The sequence below is a fragment of the Hyla sarda genome, chromosome 1 (assembly GCF_029499605.1).
Source record: "Hyla sarda isolate aHylSar1 chromosome 1, aHylSar1.hap1, whole genome shotgun sequence".
NCBI classification, from domain to species: Eukaryota; Metazoa; Chordata; class Amphibia; order Anura; family Hylidae; genus Hyla; species Hyla sarda.
Window position 1 is genome coordinate 153,693,111 of NC_079189.1, and position 24,020 is coordinate 153,717,130.

The 24,020-nt window shown below is 43.9% G+C and overlaps 1 long non-coding RNA gene across 1 annotated transcript in view; it reads left to right on the plus strand.

Annotated features, from left to right (window-relative positions):
• Positions 1-9,620: 9,620 nt before the first annotated feature.
• The window catches only part of LOC130302807 (uncharacterized), a 102,768-nt gene continuing 88,368 nt past the window's right edge, over positions 9,621-24,020 (plus strand). Inside the window, exons 1-3 of the long non-coding RNA XR_008852960.1 lie at positions 9,621-9,743; positions 10,143-10,292; positions 11,369-11,553. This is a non-coding gene — a long non-coding RNA (uncharacterized LOC130302807). The remainder of the gene's footprint in view (positions 9,744-10,142; positions 10,293-11,368; positions 11,554-24,020) is intronic.

Below are 24,020 nucleotides of genomic sequence, written 5' to 3' on the forward strand. Positions count from 1 at the left end.
ATTTGTAACACAATTTCTCCCGAGTACGGGGATACCCCATATGTGACCCTAAACTGTTGCCTTGAAATACGACAGGGCTCCAAAGTGAGAGCGCCATGCGCATTTGGGGCCTAAATTAGGGATTGCATAGGGGTGGACATAGGGGAATTCTACGCCAGTGATTCCCAAACAGGGTGCCTCCAGCTGTTGTAAAACTCCCAGCATGCCTGGACAGTCAACGGCTGTCCGACAATACTGGGAGTTGTTGTTTTGCAATAGCTGGAGGCTCCGTTTTGGAAACCGTGGCGTACCAGACGTTTTTCATTTTTATTGGGGAGGGGAGGGGGGCTGTGTAGGGGTATGTGTATATGTAGTGTTTTTTACTTTTTATTTAATTTTTTGTGGTAGTGTAGTGTTTTTAGGGTACAGTCGCACGGGCGGGGGTTCACAGTAGTTTCTCGCTGGCAGTTTGAACTGTTGCAGAAAATTTGCTGCAGCTCAAACTTGCAGCCCGATAATTACTGTAAGCCTCCGCCCATGTGAGTGTACCCTGTACATTCACATTGGGGAGGGGGACATCCAGCTGTTGCAAAACTACAACTCCCACAGACAGACAGACTGCACAAGCTGAGAGTTTTAGTTTTGCAACATCTGTAGGCACACTGGTTATGTATCACTGAGTTTGTGACCTTACTCAGTGTTTCAAAACCAGTGTGCCTCCAGCTGTTGCAAAACTACAACTCCCAGCATGTACGGTGCATGGTGTAAGGTGACTGCTGGGAGTTGTAGTTTGCAACAGCTGGAGGAACACCGGTCGTGAAACATTGAGTTAGATAAAAAAAAAAAACGGGTTTCACAACCAGTGTGCCTTCAGCTGTTGCAAAACTACAACTCACAGCAGTCACCGACAGCAAATGGGCATGCTGGGAGTTGTAGTTATGCAACCAGCAGATGCACCACTACAACTCCCAGCATGCACTTTAGCTGTTTGTGCAAGCTGGGAGTTGTAGTTATACAACAGCTGAAGGTACACTTTTCCATAGAAAAAATGTGCCTCCAGCTGTTGCAAAACCATAAGTCCCAGCATGCCCATAAGGGGATGCTGGGAGTTGTGGTGGTCTGCCTCCTGCTGTTGCATAACCAGAGCTCCCAGCATGCCCTTTTTGTATGCTGGGAGCTGTTGCTAAGCAACAGCAGGAGGCTGTAACTCACCTCCTGCTGCTGCTCCGTCGCAGGACTGTCCCTCGCCGCCGCCGTCGCTCCTGGGGCCCCGATCCCAACATGGACGCCGGGGATCGGGGTCCCCAGCACCCGGGATCGTCTTTCCGCACCCGCTCACGTCCTCTGGAAGAGGGGCGGAGCGGGAGTGACACCCGCAGCAGGCGCCCTGATTGGTCGGCCGGTAATCCGGCCGACGAATCAGGGCGATCGTGAGGTGGCACCAGTGCCACCTCACCCCTGCAGGCTCTGGCTGTTCGGGGCCGTCAGAGACGGCCCCGATTAGCCAGTAATTCCGGGTCACCGGGTCACTGGAGACCCGATTGACCCGAAATCGCCCCAGATCGCTGGACTGAATTGTCCAGCGATCTGCGGCCATCGCCGACATGGGGGGGCATAATGACCCCCCTGGGCGATATGCCGGATGCCTGCTGAATGATTTCAGCAGGCATCCGGCTCCGGTCCCCAACCGGCTAGCGGTGGGGACCGGAATTCCCACGGGCGTATGGATACGCCCTGCGTCCTTAAGGACTCGGAATGCAGGGAGTATCCATACGCCCTGCGTCCTTAAGAGGTTAAAAAAGGGAACACAACACGAAAAGTACAATCATCATAATTTTATTATATTCCACATATAAAACACATAAAAGGACACCTAGCATAGATAAAAAAATGTATATAGCATATATAAATGCTGGATGGTCTATGTAGTGTATGTGCTGTAAGTATACATGTAAACACTGTCAATAATCAATGCACAATTGTCCCAGACTTGGAAACAATAAATCCCAGCATAAGTTACTTTAAAAGTAAAATACATAACACATGAAGGTGAAACAATTATTAAGTATTCAGGACCAGTACAATCTGCAAAGTAATAGAACACAGTACAGACCATTCCACGTCACTCCTTGCACTTGGTGCTGTTAAAACTGCACTAAACTGGAAGTTAGTCTACAAAATACACTACTATAGATGGCATGCGGGAGGGAGAAGGTTGTTACTGATGCATTGGGTTTGCAAAGTCCTATGTAAGCTATAGGATATAATGTGTGTGTGTGTGCGATGGTGTGTGTGTGTGTGTGTGTATGTGGGGGGGGGGGTCACACACGGGAGACAGCACTGTGTACATAAAGTTGTAGGAACTGGCATTTACACATGAGACATCTTCCCTGGAAGGAGGTTGGCTGGCTTACCGATTGCAGGTACAAAATCTTGGCTTTCTCCCTCTCTCCTGTTTATAGCAATAGCTAAGCCAAATCCCTACTTCCTACATTCTGTCCTGGTCTCTATGTCTTAGAGATGAAAAACCCATAGCAATAGGCAGTGGATGGCGGTTTGCAGTGAAGTGAAACCTCTGGACCAAGATTTAGGCTTTTTTTCTGGGGTATGGATAATGTTTGGTAAATTAAATTATTTACAAATGTGTTATAGATCACATTATGCTATCAACTGGAGGGAAGTTGTTTGAGGCAACAGTAACCATTTACCCTGAGATTCATTTGTTTCCACTTGGTAGGATAGTATACATTTACACCTAATGGTGTGAAAAACACACCAGCATGCAAGACCCCCAAGGATTAAGACTGGGGATGAGCAAATCGAATCTGCCTAATCCGAATCTTCATTAAACTCCATTTAATGCGGTTCAGGCCCCAGGGCATCTAAAATGGCGGATCCACATGTGAGGACATGTGGCAAGGAATCCTGGGAAGGCAGGAACAAGGGTCAGTGGGATGACCCTGAATCACATGCAGCATGCAGCCTATAAGCAGCCAGCCACCCCTGTGATGTCACAGCCCTATATAGTCAGCAACCACCTTGCGGCCAGTCACTTCAGACTTTTATTGCAGAGAGAGAAGGAGAAACAGCAGTGTGTGTTGCACAGAAAAGCATTTTTACAGCAGCGATTTACCTCCCAGTCACATCAGTGTTCTATTGCAGAGAGAGGGACCGAGAGCAATATGTGTTGCACAGAAAAGCATTTTTACAGCAGCGCTTCAGCTCCCAGTCACATCAGCGTTCTATTGGAGAGAGGGACAGAGAGCAGTGTGCTGCACAGAAAAGCTTTTTTTTTACAGCAGCAATTCACCTCAAGCCCAAATCCAGCCTAGAAGCACTGATAGGAAAGGGAGTGAGATTGAGAGAGAAAGTGCAATTTTGGGTGTAAAAGCATATTGTCCTCTATTAAGTGTAACCTGTGCGTACATCTAAGTGGTGTACCAATTTGTTCCTGTTAAAGTCTTAAGGGCCTGGATACTATGAAAGGCCAGGCAAAGGCAGACGCCTGCTGGTGTTGTAGACAAATACTGTTTTAAGCATACTGGCGCGCATTGTCCTCCCCTCATAAGTGCATACCACATACGTACATCTAAGTGGTGTACTATTTTGTTCCTGTTAAAGTCTTAAGGGCCTAGATACTGTAAAAGGCCATCCAAAAGTACACACATGCTGGTGTAGTAGACAAATACTGTTTTAAGAGTAGTGAAGCGTATTGTACTCTCCTCATATATACGCACTGAGTATGTCAGGCAGAGAAGTGCTAAGACATGCACAGAGGAGTGGCAGAGGCCTAAATTCATCAGGCAGAGGTTGCAGCAGACTAGGGGTGAGTGGCAGAAGGAGTTGCAGTGAGAGGCCTGATCTCAGATTATCAGCTAGCAGTCATGTCTCGACCAGCAACCCATCTGCCATCATTGATTGATTAACAAGGTCATCCACTTCATCACAAGTGACATCTGACACCCCCAGTCAACAATTGGTTCCTCAGGCACAACTATCAGTTGGCATGCCCAGGAGCAGTCCCTGTACTCTCATTGCCTCTGTCCTATTCTGTTTCCTCCCCCACAGAAGTATCTGTATGTTCAACTCTACTATTTACTGAGAACAATCTACTAGAGGACAGTCAGCAGCTACTGCCCAGCCAAGAAGTGGAGGAGACACCCGCCGCTTACTCCGCTAGTCAGGCAAGTAGTGATGAGGAGAGTGGCATGGGAGATGGTGTTGCAAATGTTCAGGCTCCTGAAGCAGACACTGTTGAGGAACCTGAGGAGGACATCAGTGACGTGCAGACACAACTCGATGATGATGAAGCCGATCGCACTTGGGAACCGGGTGCAGAAGGGGCTTCATCATCATCAGGAGAAGAGAGTTTCAGGTTGCCCGTAAAGGCAGCAGCTGAGCCAGCAAGGTGATAGCATGGTTGGCAGTCACCATGGTGGCAGAAGAGGTAAGTCTGGAGCCAAATGTACCCGGGGTAGACCACCTGCTTTGCAGCAGTCTACCTTCCCAGGAGGTAGTCGAACAGGGGTTCCTGGAGTCGGCCACAGTAGCAATCAATCAGTGCAGACTGTTGGTGGGAAAATCAGCTATCTGCGGTGTGGCAGCTTTTCATCAAGCATCCGGAGGATGTTAACCTGGCCACATGCAAGATGTGTCAGCAGAAGGTGAGGCATGGCAAGGGTCCCAATGTTCGCACCACGGCCCTGCATCAACATATGCAGTGTTACCATAAAGCTGTCTAGGAGAACCGTGGCTCAGATGTGATGGTCCAGCCTACTGCATCACCCAGTGATGCACCGCTCCCTGTTTTAACCAGCCGAAGCTCCACCACCTCAGCCGAAGGGAGCTGTGTGTCATACTCATCTTCTGTTGCTCCAGATGCTTTCTGCTCCTCCTACTTCGAGTCAGTCATTCCGCCAGCAATCCATCAATGAAGCCATGTCCAAGAGACAACAGTGTGTGCCCACTCATCCAACAGTGCAGAAGCTGAATGCGCTCTGGTCCAAGTTGCTGGTGCTGCATTCCATCCCTTTTCAAGTGGTGGACTCTGCACCTTCAGAGAACTGATGGCTTGTTCAGAGCCAAGTTGGAGAGTCCCAAGCCGTCATTTAGTTGCGAAGAAGGCAGTACCAGCCTTGCACTAATTTGTGGAACAAAAGGTGGGCCAGTCCTTGAGCCTGTCAGCGTGTATCAAAGTGCACAGCAGCACCGACGTGTGGAGCTGTAACTACGATCAGGGACAATACATGTCCTTTACGGCCCACTGGGTGAATGTGGTTCCTGCACAGCCACAACAGCAACTTGGACAGGTCCCGCTCTCAGGCCGTTGGTTCTGTGACAGTGTGCGACTCCGCCTCCTCACACTTGGATGTGCTAAACATAGTGCCAAACAATTTTAAGGCGCTACTCCCCCAGTTACAGACATTCATCCGCATCAGACCACAAGTAAGTATTGAGGATATGCATTACATATAACTTAACTTTTACTAGTATTCTTAGGATAAAATATATGCACCCAAATTTTTTTTTAAATCAAACAAAAGGAAAGGTGTGCAAAAAAAACACCATGTGCCACCTACACCACCAAGTATTGATGTGATGAAAAGACCTCTAAAAGGTGGAATGGGACAACGTATGGTCCACTGTAACTGGTGGGGGTAAAAACTTCCCCTGTAAGGCCCACTCTTGCATTATTAATTCCCTTTTTGGCAAGTGTTACTCGCCCTAAAAAGGGCTGCCCCACACAGGAACCTCTCCCTATTTCCCCCTACAAACACTGCCATTTCCCAGGGTTTTTAGGTGGAAATAGGGAGAGGTCCCTGTGTGGGGCTGCCCTTTTTAGAGTGATTAACACTTGCCAAGAAATTAATTAACAGGGCGAGAGTAGGGCTTTACAGGGGAAGTTTTTACCTCCACCTGCTACAATGGACAATACGTTGTTCCCTTCCACCTTTTCGAGGAAAGTGTTACTTGTCTTAAAAAAGGACGGCCCCACAGAGGAACCAATCCCTATTTCCACCGAAATACCCTGGGAAATGGCAGTGTTTGTAGGTGGAAATAGGGAGAGGTTCCTGTGTGGTGCCACCCTTTTTAGGGCGAGTAACAAGAAGGGAATTAATAATGCAAGAGTAGGTCTTTTTATCACATCAATACTTGGTGGTGTAGGTGGCACATGGTGTTTTTTGCACACCTTTCCTTTTGTTTGATTTAAAAAAGAAAATGTTGGGTCCTTATATTTAATCCTAAGCATATTATAAAAAGTTACGTTTTATGTAATCCATATCCTCAATACTTACTTGTGCACACTAATACTTTTACAAAAGAGACTGTTTTCTTCTGCCTACCTGCCTCAGCTACTATTCTAAACCTGCCACCCGCCTGATGCCACACATCTGATGCCAAGTTCTCCTTTTTCCACCCACCTTCAACACCGGGTACTGGTATTGCCACCCACCACACCACTCTGTCACTGGGTCACTTTTAGGACTCCTGATGCTGCTGCTGCAACCTCCAGGCTATCTCATTCTTCCACCATATGTTCTCCTCATGCAGCGGCCACCTCCAGGCTGTGTCATTCAGCCACTATATGGTCTCCTCATGCTTCCGCCAATGCTTCCCCCACCTCCAGGCTGTGTCATTAAGCCACTATATATTCTCCTCATGCTGCCGCCACCTCTACGCTGTGTCATTCAGCCACTATATGGTCTCCTCATGCTGCTGCCACCTCCACGCTGTGTCATTCATGTACTATATGGTTTCCTTATGCTGCCGCAAACTCCAGACTGTGTCATTTAGCCACTATACTATATCAGAAAAGGGAGAAAGCTAGCAACTATACGATGCTGCACACCAATATATTTTTTAATCAGTCTCATGTGCCATACAAAAAACATCTTTATTTCAATATACAAAAAAGAAGAGAGTATGCAGACATTTAAAAACAATTAAAAACATAAATTCTGGGTGGAGGAATGTAACCCTACTACACCCACCCTGTGCTGGGTGAATGACCCACTCTTCAGGGAGAGGACAATCCTGCCGCAAAAATTGCTGAATAGAGAGTAACACCAGTTTCAAATATATAATGCAGTTTGTACAAAACGTTCACAAAGGTAATAATAACATCAAGATGAAATCAATTCCACACTATCCAAATATCAGCGTACCAACTGACATGCATCTATCCAGCTATCCTAATGGCTAGCAGGTCAAATCAAGGTAAATTCCAGTCCTAGTAATGTACATGTGACATGAGAGAAATGACCGTCTCTAGCTAGTAAAGGTGCAATGGCAGAATGCACCTTTACTAGCCAGAGACGGATAGTTGAATAGATGCATGTCAGTTGGTATGCTCATATTTGGATAGTGTGGAATTGATTTCATCTTGATGTTATTACCTTTGTGAACATTTTGTACTAACTGCATTATATATTTGAAACTGGTGTTACTCTCTATTCAGCAATGTTTGTGGCAGGATTGTCCTCTCCCTGAAGAGTGGGTCATTTACCCAGCACGGGGTGGGTGTAGTAGGGTTACATTCCTCCACCCGGAATGTTTGTTTTTTAATTGTTTTTAAATGTCTGTGTACTCTCTTTTTTTTTGTATATTAAAATAAAGATGTTTTTTGTATGGCACATGAGACTGATTAAATAATTTATTGGTGTGCAACATCGTATAGTTGCTAGCTTTCTCCTTTTTCTGATATAGTATGTATATTTCAGCAACTTGCTTGCACCCAGGGGTGTGAATTTAGGCGGTGCCCGTTCTCTCCTTTTTTTTGTGTTATTCAGCCACTATATGCTGTCGCCTACTCCACGCTGTGTTATTAAGCAACTATATGGTCTCCTCATGCTGCCGCCACCTCCACGCTGTGTCATTAAGCCACTATATGGTCTCCTGATGCTGCCTCCAACTCCAGGCTGTGTCATTCAGCCACTATATGGTCTCCACATGCTGCCGCCACATCCACTCTGTGTCATTCAGCGACTATATGGCCTCCTCATGCTGACGCCACCTCTACACTGTGTCCTTCAGCCACTATATGGTCTCCTCATACTGATGCCACCTCCAGTCTGTGTCATTGTGCCGCTCTGCGACAGTGATTCTAATAACTATGCCTCTGATATGCATGTCATACTGAATAAGAGTATTATTTCACTAACCCAGCACACACCTTATGTGTCCTACACCCCTATTGAGGCTCTCTGTAGGCCAGAAATATCCGTTTTGAATGGTGATTTGGCGCAAATAAATTTGGCCCAAAAAATTTGTTTGGAAAATTTGGCAAATCGGACGAATCTAATTTTTCAAAAATTTGATCATCTCTAATTAAGACAACTACAAAAATGCAGTAAAATATATTTTATTATATAAAACTTGCACACAAGTTACATTAATTAAAAATAGAATATTTATATAGATATGCTTAGATAATTAAAATGGAAGGGGTACTGGGGTGGAAATCCTGTATAGGTAAATGTTAAAATACAATACAAGGGACACAATCTGCTGCATTAAAAAAGTGCAAGTGCATAGAAGGTGCTATCAAGAGAACATAATCAAAGTGCAGCAAGGTGCTAAAGTGAATCACTGATAGTAAGATGCACACTTGCAATAAATGAGAACACAATTTTATAAATTGTGAAAAAAAGACAAATAAGTGAGAACGAAATATAGCAGCAGGTAATACAAATGACCATGGCCCGTATAAAGAAAACAGGACTCCCCCCAGCCCCACACCACAACTCCTAAGCGTTTCATCAGGAGCGGCTTTATCCAGGAGTGGTGTGTGCTGGAATGGCCATAATACTTGTATGGTGTGTGCCCCAATGAGAAAGCAAGAGACGCACCTGATCTGAAGTACAGTACAGGGCTGAGAACAGGACATGACATCACACGCCGGCAAATCACGTGATCACAGGGCCGTGTTAGTTATCTCGCTAGTGAGATGTCGTGGGATTTCCTTATAGTAGTCTAGTTGTATCTAGGCTGCTCATGTCTGGTCACATGATCTATATTGATAGATCTATAAACTACGTCTACAAAAAGATGGCTGGTATACATATAACTGCACATACAGCAGCTGATAAATACTGGAAGGATAAAGATTTTTAAGTAGAAGTAATTTACAAATCTGTTTAACTTTCTGGCACCAGTTGATTAAAAAAAACATTCAACTTGAGTAGCCCTCAAAAATGTGAAGCCTCTTCTAAGCAGAAATAGTTTTTATAATATCCTCAATATCCAAATGTACCAATATCCACAATTGCTTCCCCGAAAATACACCCTACTCTGAAAATAAGCCCTAGCTGGATTATCGTTGGCTGTCCGGGCATGCTGGGAGTTGTAGTTTTGCAACATCTGGAGGTCCGCAGGTTGAAGACCACTGATATAGGCAATGCCCGGGCAGCAAATATTAAAAAACAAACTTTAACTTACCTTAGTCCTCCGTTCCCCCGTTGCTAAGGAACCGGCCTCACTGTTCTCCGCTGCTCTTTCTGCTTTATGGTGCTGTGACGTCTCAGAGCCTCCAGCCTATCACCGGCCGCAGTGATGTCCCGCCTCAGCCGATGATAGGCTGAGCACATTGTCATGTAAGGAGTCGGCCGGCTTCTTACATGACAGTTGGCTCAGCCTATCATCGGCAGAGGCGGGACATCGCTGCGGCCGGTGATAGGCTGGAGGATCTGTGACGTTCCATTCCCAGGACCGCAGGGCAGGACCATGGGGGCGGTTCCTTAGCAACAGGGGAACGGAGGACGAAGGTAAGTTAAAGTTTGTTTTTTAATATTTGCAGCCCGGGCACAGGAATACTTAACTGCTCTTTTGGCGCAAAGGTATTGTCCAGTGTTTAGAAGTATAAAGGTGTGTGCTACATAAAAAACATTCAGGTGTATATGTGGGCCCTACATGCTCAAGCTACTTTTCAAGTACAGCGCAGCTGCTGATAATTATTTGGCAGGGGGGGAGAAGCTGCGCTCGCGGGTGACATATGGTACGATTAGCCCCCCCCCCCCCCCGATGTGAGCTGATAAACCGGCGGGGGGGATGTTGGGGGGCAGAGCTGCGCCCCTCACATGTAAATAAATAAGTCCTACCCTGAAAATCAGCCCTAGTGTGTTTTTGGTGACTAAAATTAATATAAAACCCGGTCTTATTTTCAGAGAAACACGGTAGTAGACAATTTCTTTGGCGAAGACGGATTGTGAATGTACAGTGAACATGACTATTGTTGGTTTCATTCCTTAACAACAGAGATAACGGTGTCTGGGAATCATTAAGTGTGGCCCACTAAACCCCATTGCTATTGACAGGTGAGTTCTCCATGCTACTAAGGCCTATTAAACATTTAATGCATATTTTGTGGATACACCATAAGTACACTTTCAAAAAAAATTATAATCATTCTAATATATTAAGATGTTGAATGTATAATCTCTCCCAGGTCTCTTTTCTTATTTTTTATTCGTCATTTTTATTATGGTAACTATATGATTTAAAGGGGTTATCCAGAAAAACTTTTTTATATATCAACTGGCTTCAGAAAGTTAAACAGATTTGAAAATTATTTCTATAAAAAAATCTTAATCCTTTCAGTACTTATGAGCTTCTGAAGTTGAGTTGATCTTTTCTGTCTAAGTGCTCTCTGATGACACCTGTCTCGGGAACTGTCCAGAGTTTAAGCAAATCCCCATATCAAACCTGTTCTGCTCTGTGCAGTTTCGGAGACAAACAGAAATGTCGGCAGAGAGCACTGTTGCCAGACAGAAATGAACAACTCAACTTCAGCAGCTGATAATTATTGGAAGGATTAAGATTTTTTTAATAGAAGTAATTTACAAATCTGTTTAACTTTCTGGTGCCAGTTTTTTTTCCCTGGAATACCCCTTTAACAATATACAGAACTTACACAATATGAATTATAAAAAACTGATATTAATCAAATTCTTGTTATTATGGGAGAATTGCTATGTTTGCCCATACATTACAATGAAGGAATTTGCTTTACAGCTAAGTATGAGAATGTAGAAGCTACACAGCTCTTCAGTCAAGTGCCAGCATTTATTTCTAGTGAACTATGGCTGCTTTTGTAACCTTTCTGTCTTCTTTCTACTTGTATCATTAGCAGTCAGCCCTACAGCATTTAATATTTATTTCTCTGGATTAAGCTTTATGACAACGGAAGGAGACATAATGTCGATGCAAGTGTATTCTCAAATGTTCACTGTTCACTGCCAGACTACATTACATCAGCCTGCATGCATGACATATAAAACATACAAAACTTATGCTTAAAAAGGCAATAAGATGTTTTTTCCCATTAATCAACAGTACAAGTGATGATAAGAAACTTTGCAACATATCTTTAGTTATATATTTTTTTTATCAGATCACTTTCTCTTTCTACATGTCTAAATTCCAGAGGATTCCTTAACTATTGTGGTGTGGACAATGTAGGTGGGCGTGACCAAGTGGAGAACCCGTGAAACGGGACCATCGTTCCACGAGCTCAACTGAGCTCCTGCTTCTTTCTCCCCGACCCGAACCCCTGTTCCTGATGTAACATGAAACCGGGTAAGTGCGACATCATTTCTTCTCCCTATAAAGACCAAGCCAATTTTGCATTAAAGGGGTAATCCGGTGGAAAAAAATTTCAAATCTACTGGTGCTGGAAAGTTAAACAGATTTGTACATTACTTCTATTTAAAAATCTTAATCCTTCTGGTACTTATTAGCTGCTGTATACCACAGAAGAAGTTGAGTTGTTCTTTTCTGTCTGACCACAGCGCTCTCTGCTGACACCTCTGTCCATGTCAGGAACTGTCCGGAGGTGGAGAGCTTTGCTATGGGGATTTGCTCCTACTCTGAACAGTTCCTGACATTGACAGAGGTGTCATCAGAGAACACCGTAGTCAGACAGAAAATAACAGCTTAACTTTCTCTGTAGTATACAGCAGCAGATAAGTACTGGAAGGATTACGTTTTTCTAATAGAAGTAATTTACAAATCAGCTTAACTTACTGGAGCCAGTTGATTTTCCACCCTTTAACCCCTTAAGGACACAGCCCATTTTCACCTCTAGGACGCAGCCCTTTTCTGCACATCTGACCACTGTCACTTTAAACATTAATAACTCTGGAATGCTTTTACTTATCAATCTGATTCCGAGATTGTTTTTTCGTGACATATTCTACTTTAACATAGTGGTAAATTTTTGTGGTAACTTGCATCCTTTCTTGGTGAAAAATCCCCAAATTTGATGAAAAAATTTAAAATTTTGCATTTTTCTAACTTTGAAGCTCTCAAGCTTGTAAGGAAAATGGATATTCCAAATATTTTTTTTTTTGGATTCACATATACAATATGTCTACTTTATATTTTCATCATAAAATTGACGTGTTTTTACTATTGGAAGACACCAGAGGGCTTCAAAGTTCAGCAGCAATTTTACAATTTTTCACAAAATTTTCAAACTCGCTATTTTTCATGGACCAGTTCAGGTTTGAAGTGGATTTGAAGGGTCTTCATATTAGAAATACCCCATAAATGACCCCATTACAAAAACTGCACCCCTCAAAGTATTCAAAATGACATTCAGTAAGTGTTTTAACCCTTTAGTTGTTTCACAGGAAAAGCAGCAAAGTGAAGGAGAAAATTCAAAATCTTCATTTTTTACACTTGCATGTTCTTGTAGACCCAATTTTTGAATTTTTACAAGCGGTGAAAGGATAAAATTTATACTTGAATTTGTAGCCCAATTTCTCTCGAGTAAGGACATACCTCATATGTCTATGTAAATTGTTCGGCAGGCGCAGTAGAGGGCTCAGAAGCGAAGGAGTGACAAGGGGATTTTTGAGAGTACGTTTTTCTGAAATGGTTTTTGGGGGGCATGTTGCATTTAGGAAGCCCCTATGGTGCCAAAACAGCAAAAAAAAAACACATGGCATACCATTTTGGAAACTAGACCCCTTGAGGAACGTAACAAGGAATTAAGTGAGCCTTAATACCCCACAGGTGTTTCATGACTTTTGCATATGTAAAAAATAAATAAAAAATTTTCACTAAAATGTGTGTTTCCCCCCAAATTTCACATTTTTGCAAGGGTTAATAGCAGAAAATACCCCCCAAAATTTGTAACCCCATCTCTTCTGAGTATGGAGGTACCCCATAAGTTGACCTGAAGTGCACTACGGGCGAACTACAATGCTCAGAAGAGAAGGAGTCATATTTGGCTTTTTGAGAGCAAATTTTGCTCGGGGGGCATGTTGCATTTAGGAAACCCCTATGGTGCCAGGACAGCAAAAAAAAAAAAAAAACACATGGCATACCATTTTGGAAACTAGACCCCTTGAGGAACGTAACAAGGGATAAAGTGAACCTTAATACCCCACAGATGTTTCCCGACTTTTGCATATGTAAAAAAAAAAAACTTTTTTTTTACCAAAAATGCTTGGTTTAGCAAAAATTTTACATTTTTAAAAAAGGTAATAGCAGAAAATACCCCCCAAAATTTGAAGCCCAATTTCTCCCGATTCAGAAAACACCCAATATGGAGATGAAAAGAGCTCTGCTGGCGCACTACAGGTCTCAGAAGAGAAGGAGTCACATTTGGCTTTTTGGAAGCAAATTTTGCTTTGGGGATTGCCGCATTTAGGAAGCCCCTATGGTGCCAGGACAGAAAAAAAAAACACATGGCATACCATTTTGGAAACTTGACCCCTTGGGGAACGTAACAAGGGGTAAAGTGAACCTTAATATCCCACAGGTGTTTCACGACTTTTGCATATGTAAAAAAATAAATATTTTTTTTACACTAAAATGCTTGTTTTCCCCCAAATTTTACATTTTTACAAGGGATAATAGCAGAAAATACCCTCCAAAATTTGTAACCCCATCTCTTCTGAGTATGGAAATACCCCATAAGTGGACGTGAAGGGCACTGGGGGCGAACTATAATGCTCAGAAGAGAAGGAGCATCATTGAGCTTTTGGAGAGAGAATTTGGCCATGTGCATTTTCAAAGCCCCCCGTGGTGCCAGAACAGTGAACCCCCCCACATGTGACCCCATTTTTAAAACTACACCCCTCACGGAAGGTAATAAGGTGTGCAGGGAGAATTTACACCCCACTGGCATTTGACGGATCTTTGGAACAGTGGGCTGTGCAAATTAAACATTTTATTTTTCATTTTCACAGACCCCTGTTTCAAAGATCTGTCAGACACCTGTGGGGTGTAAATGCTCACTGTACCCCTTATTACATTCCGTGAGGGGTGTAGTTTCCAAAATGGGGTCACATGTGGGTATTTATTGTTTTGCACTTATGTCAGAACCGCTGTAAAATCAGCCACCCCTGTGCAAATCACAAATTTAGACCTCAAATTTACATGGTGCACTCTCCCTTCTGAGCCTTGTTGTGCGTCCCCAGAACACTTTGCGCCCACATATGGGGTATCTCCGTACTCAGGAGAAATTGCTTTACAAATTTTGGAGGCTTTTTTTCTTTTACCGCTTGTGAAATTTTAAAGTATGGGGCAACACCAGCATGTTAGTGTTCAAAAATGTATTTTTTTACACTAACATGCTGGTGTAGACCCCAACTTTACCTTTTCATAAGGGGTAAAAGGAGAAAAAGCCCCCCAAAATTTGTTAGGCAATTTCTCCCGAGTACGGCGATACCCCATATGTGGCCCTAAAACTTTTGCCTTGAAATACGACAGGGCTCCAAAGTGAGAGCACCATGCGCATTTGAGGCCTAAATTAGGGATTTGCATAGGGGTGGACATAGGGGTATTCTGCACCAGTGATTCCCAAACAGGGTGCCTCCAGCTATTGCTAAACTCCCAGCATGCTTGGACAGTCAATGGCTGTCCGGAAATGCTGGGAGTTGTTTGTTTTGCAACAGCTGGAGGCTCCGTTTTGGAAACACTGCTGTAGGATACGTTTTTCATTTTTATTGGGGGGAAGGGGGGTGGTAGGGGGGGCAGTGTACGTGTGTATATGTAGTGTTTTACTCTTTATTTTATGTTAGTTTAGTGTAGTGTTTTTAGGTTACATTCACACTGACGGCGGATTACACTGAGTCTCCCGCTAGGAGTTTGAGCTGCGGCTGCAGCTCAAACTTGAAGCAGGGAACTCACTGTAATCCGCCGCCAGTGTGAATGTAACCTGTACATTCACATGGGGGGGGGGGCAAAACTACAACTCCCAGCATGCACTGACAGAACGTGCATGCTTGGAGTTGTAGTTTTGCAACAGCTGGAGGCACACTGGTTGGAAAATACTGAGTTAGGTAATAGAACCTATTACCTAACTCGGTATTTCCCAACCAGTGTGCCTCCAGCTGTTGCAGAACTACAACTCTCAGCATGCACTGATTGCCAAAGGGAATGCTGGGAGATGTAGTTATGCAACAGCTGGAGGCACGCAAGTACAACTCCCAGCATGCCGAGACAGCCATTTGCTGTTCCTGAATGCTGGGAGTTGTAGTTTTGCAAGATTTAGAGGGGTTCAGGCTGGAGATCACTGACAGTGGTCTCTAAACTGTGGCCCTCCAGATGTTGCAAAACTACAAATCTCAGCATGCCAAGACAGCAAACTGCTGTCTGGGCATGCTGGGAGTTGTAGTTTTGTAACATCTGGAGGGCTACAGTTTAGAGACCACTGTCAGTGATCTCTAGCCTGAACCCCTCTAAATCTTGCAAAACTACAACTCCCAGCATGCTAACATAGCAAACAGCTATCAAGGCATGGTGGGAGTTGTAGTTTTGCAACATCTGGAGGGCCACAGTTTAGAGACCACTCTACAAACTGTCGCACTGCAGATGTTGCTAGGCAACAGACTCCCGGACACGCGGCGCCATACTCACCTCCACCGCCACCATGATCACAGCCTCCGCCGGGTAAGTGACCGCCGCTGCCGCCGCCGCTACTACACGGTTCCCACCGCTGTGCCCGGACACCGATGGGTGGGCATAGCGGGGGGAACCAAACTTTAACCCCCCCGCCCCCAGTCTGCTATTGGTCGGTCGCTCCGCCGATCAATAGCAGGGATAGGAGGGGTGGCACCCCTGCCACCTCACTCCAATCTCTTCAAGGGGGATCAAGGGTGTCTTGGACACCCTTAATCACCCTTATTTTATCGCGGTGCCGCCGTTGATGGGCAGGGGGAGAGCGCTCCCCCTGCAAACACCATAGATGCCGTGATCAGAACTGATCACGGTATCTATGGGGTTAATGCTGCCGGGAACGGCGCGATCACAGCCCCGGCAGCTGCGGTGGGACTCCGGCTGTGATTGACAGCTGAGTCCCACCCGCGATCTCCTGCGCTGCCCGCGGCAGAGCAGGAGATCGCTTGGACGTATGCATATGTCAATTTGCACGAACGTGTAGTTCGCCTGGACGTATGCATACGTCCAATAGCGGGAAGGGGTTAAGGAACAGGCCAATTTTTTTATTTTTGCACTTTCATTTTTTCATCCTATCCTTCTAAAAATAATTACGCTTTAAGTTTTGCACCTACAGACCAATATAAGGGCTTGTTTTTTGCATCACCAATTGTACTTCAATCATCAATCATTTCATCTATGGCGAAACCAAAGAAAAAAATATTTGTGGGGTGGAATTGAATTTTTTTTTTAATTTTGTAACTTTTGGGGGTTTCATTTTCGACGCAGTGAACTTTTTCGGTAAAAATGACACCTTAACTTTATTCTGTAGGTCAATATGGTTACAGGATACTCAATGTAGGTTTTATTTTATTACTTTTAAAAAAATTATAACCATATGCACCAAATTATTTGGCTAAAAAATGTCATCTTCTGACCCCTATGACTATTTTATTTCTCCCCATACGGGGCTATTTATTGTGCCATGATCTGTAGTTTATATCGGTCCCATTTTTGTTTTGATTGGCCTTTTTGAACACTTTTTTCATAACTTTTTTATAGTATATGAAGTGACCAAAAATTAGCAATTTTGGACTTTGGTATTTTATTATGTGTACGCCATCGACAGTATGGTTTAACTAACCTTATATTTTAATAGTTTGGGCATTTATGCACACGGCAGTACCCTCATATAATTATGTATTTTTTTTTATTGCATTATTTTATTTAAACAATTGGAATCAGTGTTATAGGTGCTCTGCTGCTTTAGCCTGCCATGGCTGGTTGGGGACATTAGAGCACCAATTGGAGAGCAAGGAGGCAGGTAAGGGCCCTCCACTTTTGGACCTTCGATTATGCTGCAGATGTCCCGATCAGCTCCACAGCCCTAGCCGGCACCGTTAACTCCAGCATTTAGACACCACGATCAACTTTGATCGCGGGGTCTAAAGGTTTAATGCCTGCCATTGGCCCTTGAGCTAATGAGACCCAGCTTGTTAGCACACTTCAAACCACGGTATCAGGACCAGGGCGTACAGGCACGCCCTAGATCCTTAACCCCTTAAAGACGCAGGACGTATATTTACATCCTACGCCGGCTTCCCAGATATAACGCAAGGTCACGCGGTAACCCCGCTTCATATTGGGTTGGTCCAGGCGGCCATCAACAGCCGGGACCCGCAGCTAATACCAGACATGACCGATTGCGGTGATGCCCGGTGTTAACCCTTCAAACGCTGCGATCAAAGCTGATCACCACATCTGAAGTGAAAGTGAAACCTTCCCGGCAGCTCAGTCGGGCTCTATGGACACAAGGAGGGTCCCTACCTGTCTCCTCTGCTTCCGATCGCCGAATGACTGCTCCGTGCCTGAGATCCAGGCAGGAGCAGTCGAGCGATGACACTGATCAATGCTATGCTATGGCATAGCAATGATCAGTGTAGGAAATCAGTGTGGAGTGAAAATAAAGTGTTAATAAGTGTGATTAAACCCCTTCTCTTATAAAAGTCTGAATCACCCGCGTGTGTTAATGTTCGAACAATAAAAATATATTGTTAATTAAACTGCATGGTCAATGGTGTACACGTTAAAAAAATACCAAAGTCCAAAATAGTGTATTTTTGGTAACTGTTTATACCATAAATCTATATATATAAAACTCAACGTGTGTGTGTGTGTATGTATGTATGTGTGTATGTTCCAGCATCACGTCCAAACGGCTAAAGATATTAACATGAAACTTGGCACACATGTTACTTATATGTCAACAACAAACATAGGATAGGTGATTTAACCCTTACTCACCCCCATTTGCCCGGGGCGGGGTTTATGTTTAAAGTCCCATACAAGTCAATGGGAAATATGTTACTGCATAACTTCCAAACGGCTGGAGATATTTTGATAATACTTGGTCACATGTTACTTATATATCCACTTAAAATATAGAATAGTTAATTTAACCCTTAACTACCCCCATTTGTGAGGGTCAGGGTTTTTGTTTAAAGTCCCATGCAAATCAATGGGAAATGTATGTTCCCACATAACTTCCGTACGGCTGGAGATATTTCAATAACTGGTACACATAGGTTGGGATAGGAGGTCGGGATAGGAGGTCGGGATAGGAGGACGGGATAGGAGGACCGGGATAGAAGGAACGGGATAGGAGGACGGGATAGGAGGTCGGGATAGGAGGTCGAGATAGGAGGTCGGGATAGGAGGTCAGATAGGAGGACGGGATAGGAGGACAGGATAGCAGGTCGTGATAGGAGGTAAGGATAGGAGGTTGGGATAGGATGTCTGGATAGGAGGTCGGGATAGGAGGTCAGGATAGGAGGACGGGATAGGAGGTCGAGATATGAGGACGAGATAGGAGGACGGGATAGGAGGTCGAGATAGGAGGTCGGGATAGGAGGTCAGGATTGGAGGACGGGATAGGAGGACGGGATAGGAGGACAGGATAGGAGGTCGGGATAGGAGGACAGGATAGGAGGACGGGATAGGAGGACGGGATAGATGGACTGGATAGGAGGACGGGATAGGAGGCCGGAAAAGGAGGACAGGAAAGGAGGTCGAGATATGAGGACGAGAAAGGAGGACGGGATAGGAGGACGGGAAAAGAGGTCGAGATAGGAGGACGGGAAAGGAGGTCGAGATAGGAGGACGGTAAAGGAGGTCGAGATAGGAGGACGGCAAAGGGGAAGGGAAAGGAGGTCGAGATTTGAGGACGGGAAAGAAGGACGAGATAGGAGAATGGGATAGGAGGTCGGGATATGATGACGGGATAGGAGGTCGGGATATGACAACAATATATGAGGACGGGATATGAAGTCAAAAGCTTCCTCCTTTGTTTATTTTCCTCCCCAACAAGGATTAGGAAGGAAAAACCAGACAACGCCGGGTACTCAGCTAGTAATGAATAAAAGGCGATCAAAAAGTCCTATCAAAATAAAAATGGTACCGATAAAAACTTCAGATCAAAAAATGAGCCCTCTTACATCCCCATATGCGGAAAAATAAAAAAGTTATAGAGGGCAGAAGAGGACATTTTTAAACATATCAATTTTCCAGAAGTAAGAGAAAATCAAACCTATATAAGTAGGGTATTATTTTAATCGTATGGACCTACAGAATAAGGAGAAGGTGTCATTTTTACCAAAAAGTGCACTGTGTAGAAACAGAAGCACCCAAAATTTACAAAATTGTGTTTTCTTTTTCCAATTTTGTCGCACAATGATTTTTATTTTTTGGTTTAGCCATACATTTTTGAAAGGGTTATGATGTTTTAAAGTTAGGAAGAAAAAAAACAAAAATGCAAAAACTGAAAAACGCTGCATCCTAAAGGGGTTAAAGGATACCTCCGGGATGTAACCACTAATTCCCTATCCAAAGGATAGGAGATAAGTGTTAGATCACAGGGGGTCTGACCGCTGGGGCCCCCTGTGATCTCTTGAATGGTGCCCCAGCTCCCTGCATTGAATGAGCATTTTCGACCACCGCAGGAAGTGGCGGCTGACACGCCCCCTCCAGGCAGCTCTATGGGAGAGCCGGAGCTCTGCTTTCGGCAGTCTCTGCCTCTGCCATAGAACTGCATGGAGAGGGCGTGTTGGCCGCAGCTTCGTGCTGTGGTTGAAAATGCTCGTTCCATGCAGGGAGCCGTGGCACAGTTTGGGAGATTGCAGGGGGCCCCAGCCGTCGGACCCCACGTGATCTAACACTTATCCCCTATCCTTAGCATAGGGGATACATTTTTACATCCCGGAGTTATCCTTTTAGTACCAGGACGCAAGGGCGTTCTGTACGCCCTTCCTCCTTAAGGGGTTACTGGTCCATGAGGGGATCACTTACATCAGTTTTTTCCCAAACGCAGTCCTCAAGTACCCTAAACATGGTATGTTTTCAGAGATCTCTTCTTCCACAGGTGATTTAATTATGGTGAGTGCCTCAGCCATCATCTGAAGAAAATTCTGAAAACATGACCTGTTGAGGGTACTTGAGGTCCACATTTGGGAAATACTGCCTTACATCATTATCCAGGCCTAAGAAGTTTATATGTTTTTATAAGTCAGCCTAGCCTAGCAAACCCAGTCTCGCTCACAACTTTGGAGAAAAAGCGGCTTGCCGAACATTCAAACTTTGCCGGGCTGAGGGATGAGGAACACTTGGGGTTATGGTGCCTGAATGTATGATAGGATAAGGAAGAAACACTGAGATGACATGAGTGTAGCCCAGCATACTTTGGCTAACCTGGGGTCATGTGATATTGCTGCTAGCTGCAATTATTAATTGCATTATGTTACATACAGCTCCCAGGCCAATCAGAAGGCAGCATAGATGTGAGTTTAAGATTTTAATTCAGACATGGAAATTAGGGGGGACCCAACACACTTTTTTTTATTATAATAATAGCATGTTACTGATCATTTTCTGACACTTTGTGCCTGATGGTACTAAGCTCTTTCCAGTGCCCTCTGCTGTAGGTGGTACTAGGGTGATAATATGGTTAGGGGGTAGAATTAGGAGTTTTATAGGTTAATGGTAGTAACAATAAATTCTAAAAAAAAAAAAAAAATACATACTTATCTCTCCTCTCGAGCATCATCTCTGTTAAATGGGCAGAAGCAAAATTTGCACCTTTCTTGAAGCATGATGGGGGAGATTTATCGAAACCTGTCCAGAGGAAAAGTTGCCCAGTTGCCCATAGCAACCAATCAGATTGCTTCTTTCATTTTGCAGAGGCCTTGTTAAAAATGAAAGAAGCGATCTGATTGGTTGCTATGGGCAACTGGGCAACTTTTCCTCTGGACAGGTTTTGATAAATCTCCCCCAATGTGCCCAAATGTTCAGGTTCTGCCCTGGAAAACCCTTTGGCAGTGGGCATCAAATCAATTCTGTATACTGCAGTGGTGACTTGTTATGTAGTGAGGGCGGAGAATTTCCCAAAGTCTGAAATAATAAAATAAAAAAATGGAAAGAAAAAACAGAAAAATTGCCTGGACAACTACCTTATGCATGGGTGCACACTGATGTGGCAAATGCCTGGTATACAAAAAGAAGGTTTCAGCAGCACACTTAGCACACTTTTTCAGTGGCGGGCGCTCTACCTGGTAAATTTCACTTTCTGCATTCCAGAGAAATATGAGATTAAATTGATATTTTGCAGATTTTAACGGTGGAATCCCCTTTGAAATCAATGGTTCTTGAATTTTCTGTGAACACAGAAATTTTGCTGGAATTCAGCAATTCGGCAATTCCGTTTAGCAAGCTTTATTAACATTATAAAGGAGAACTCTGGTACTTTTAATCTTACCCCCTATCCACAGAATAGGGGATACCTTTATTTCTGGGGGGGGGAGGGGATGTTGTGGTTGGGGGCGGCCATCTAATACCCTGTAAGACAATGGGGAGATTCTTGCTTTTTTAGAGTCCTTTAAAAAAATAAAAGATGCAAAGGAGATTGGTTGCTATGTGTAACTTCTTTTTCACAAGGTTTGATAAATCTCCAATATTTCACATTTAATCTCTTTCCACAAAATTCCATCAATAAGTATTGGAACCATTACTCTTATGTAATAAATAAATACATAAATCACTTTTAGCATAAAAATAATTGGCCTTTTCTCATTCCTTTAGTTGGAATAACTTTTGCAGTAGTAAAATACCTTCATTTGCTTAAAGCAATTGACCTTAAATGTCTTAGCTTCAGCCCACTCTGGCAGGAGTTTTGGTATATGTACTATTGTAACTGTTGGAGATGACATATTAGATGTTATCATATTAATTTTAATTAACTTGTACTTAAAGGTTATATAAATCCTGACTGCACATATTCCTCCATTACTTATGCTTTGCATTTTAAAGTTAATCTGAGTATTAGTCTATTGGAAGAGACAGTTAGTTCTCCCATCATTATAATATAAAGCTCTTGTATAATTAAACCGTTAAGTCAGCGAGATTAATAACAGGATCCTCCCACAATCTTTTGCACATCCACTTTTCTTTCATCATAATCTTTGTTGTAACATTGTACACACTTCATCATCAATACGGGCCTAATAGAAGATTTGTCAATCAACCCATGAGAAATAAACACTAATGGAAAGCGATCAGTTCCTATGTGAGCTCTATGGCCAGGTTCACCCTGAGAATCTCAGTTGGCACTGGACGCACTCAGAATCTCTGGCAGGAATTTTTCCGTCTGGAGATTCCAAGTGCAGTCAGCATTAACTAATTTCATGACCGCACGGACATTTTGTCATCCCCATAGACCACAATGTCCGTGGAGTGGATTCTGCCCGAAAGTTCATTCTTTTAGTGGCAGAATTTCAGCGGCAGAAGGCCTGCTGCTGAAATTCCATAGTGTGCACTATGCAGCAGAATCCCATTTCCAGCAAAGAGATAGTGTGAACCCTGCCTAAGTGTCAGAGGCTGGGCTCACCAGAAGATCCTCTAGTACTCTAGTACTCTACCAGAATATCCTCTAGTGGTGATGTATAGAGAGGACTACTAAGCGCAGTGATATAATATGGAGGACTATTAATACTTACAGTAGAGGGAATGCATGTCAGTAAAAAGGTGAGAAATACAGACTCAGATTTAGCTGCATTTAAACTATTCATTGGTTACTGTAGTTTACTGTATAAAGGGCTTTTGGAGATGACCACAGACAATACTTTTTAAATCATTGTGCTGGGGAAGGTGAGGCCAGACATATACTATTAAAAGAATGCCCACTTATTCAATTTTCTAGCACATACAAAAAATCATTGCTTTTACCCCTTAAAGGGGTACTCCGGTGCTTAGACATCTTATCCCTTATCCAAAGGATAGGGGATAAGATGCCTGACCGTGGGAGTCCCGCCGCTGGGGACCCCCGTGATCTTGCACACGGCACCCCGTTTGTAATCAGTCCCGGGAGCGTGTTCGCTCCGGGTCTGATTACGGGCGATGACAGGGCGGCGTGTGACGTCACGCCTGCGCCTCCGTGTGACGTCACGCTCCACCCCTCAATGCAAGCTTACGGGAGGGGGCGTGATTGCATTGAGGGGCGGAGCGTGACGTCACACGGGGGCGCAGGCACGACGTCACACGTCGCCCTGTGATCACCCGTAATCAGACCCGGAGCGAACACGCCCTGGGGACTGATTACAAACGGGGTGCCGCTTGCAAGATCACGGGGGTCTCCAGCGGCGGGACTCCCGCGGTCAGGCATCTTATCCCCTATCCTTTGGATAAGGGATAAGATGTGTAAGCACCGGAGTACCCTTTTAAGAACCAGGCCAATTTTGTTTTTGCATTTTCATTTTTTCCTCCTCCCCTTCTAAAAATCATAACTCTTTTATATTTTCATCGACAGACCCATATGAGAGCTTGTTTTTTGCATCACTAATTTTACATCACTTATTTTACCATAAAATGTACGGTGCAACCCAAAAAATATGATATCTGTGGGAAAATTGAAAAGAAAACTGCAATTTAGCAAATTTTGGAAGAGTTTTGTTTTCACGCTGTACACTTTATGGTAAAAATGTTTTATTTATTCTGTGGGCCAATACAATTAAATTGATACCCATGTTATATGCTTTTCTATAATTGTACCGTTTTAATAAAGTCTCAAACTATTTTAACAAAATTAGTATGTTTGAAATTGCCCTATTTTG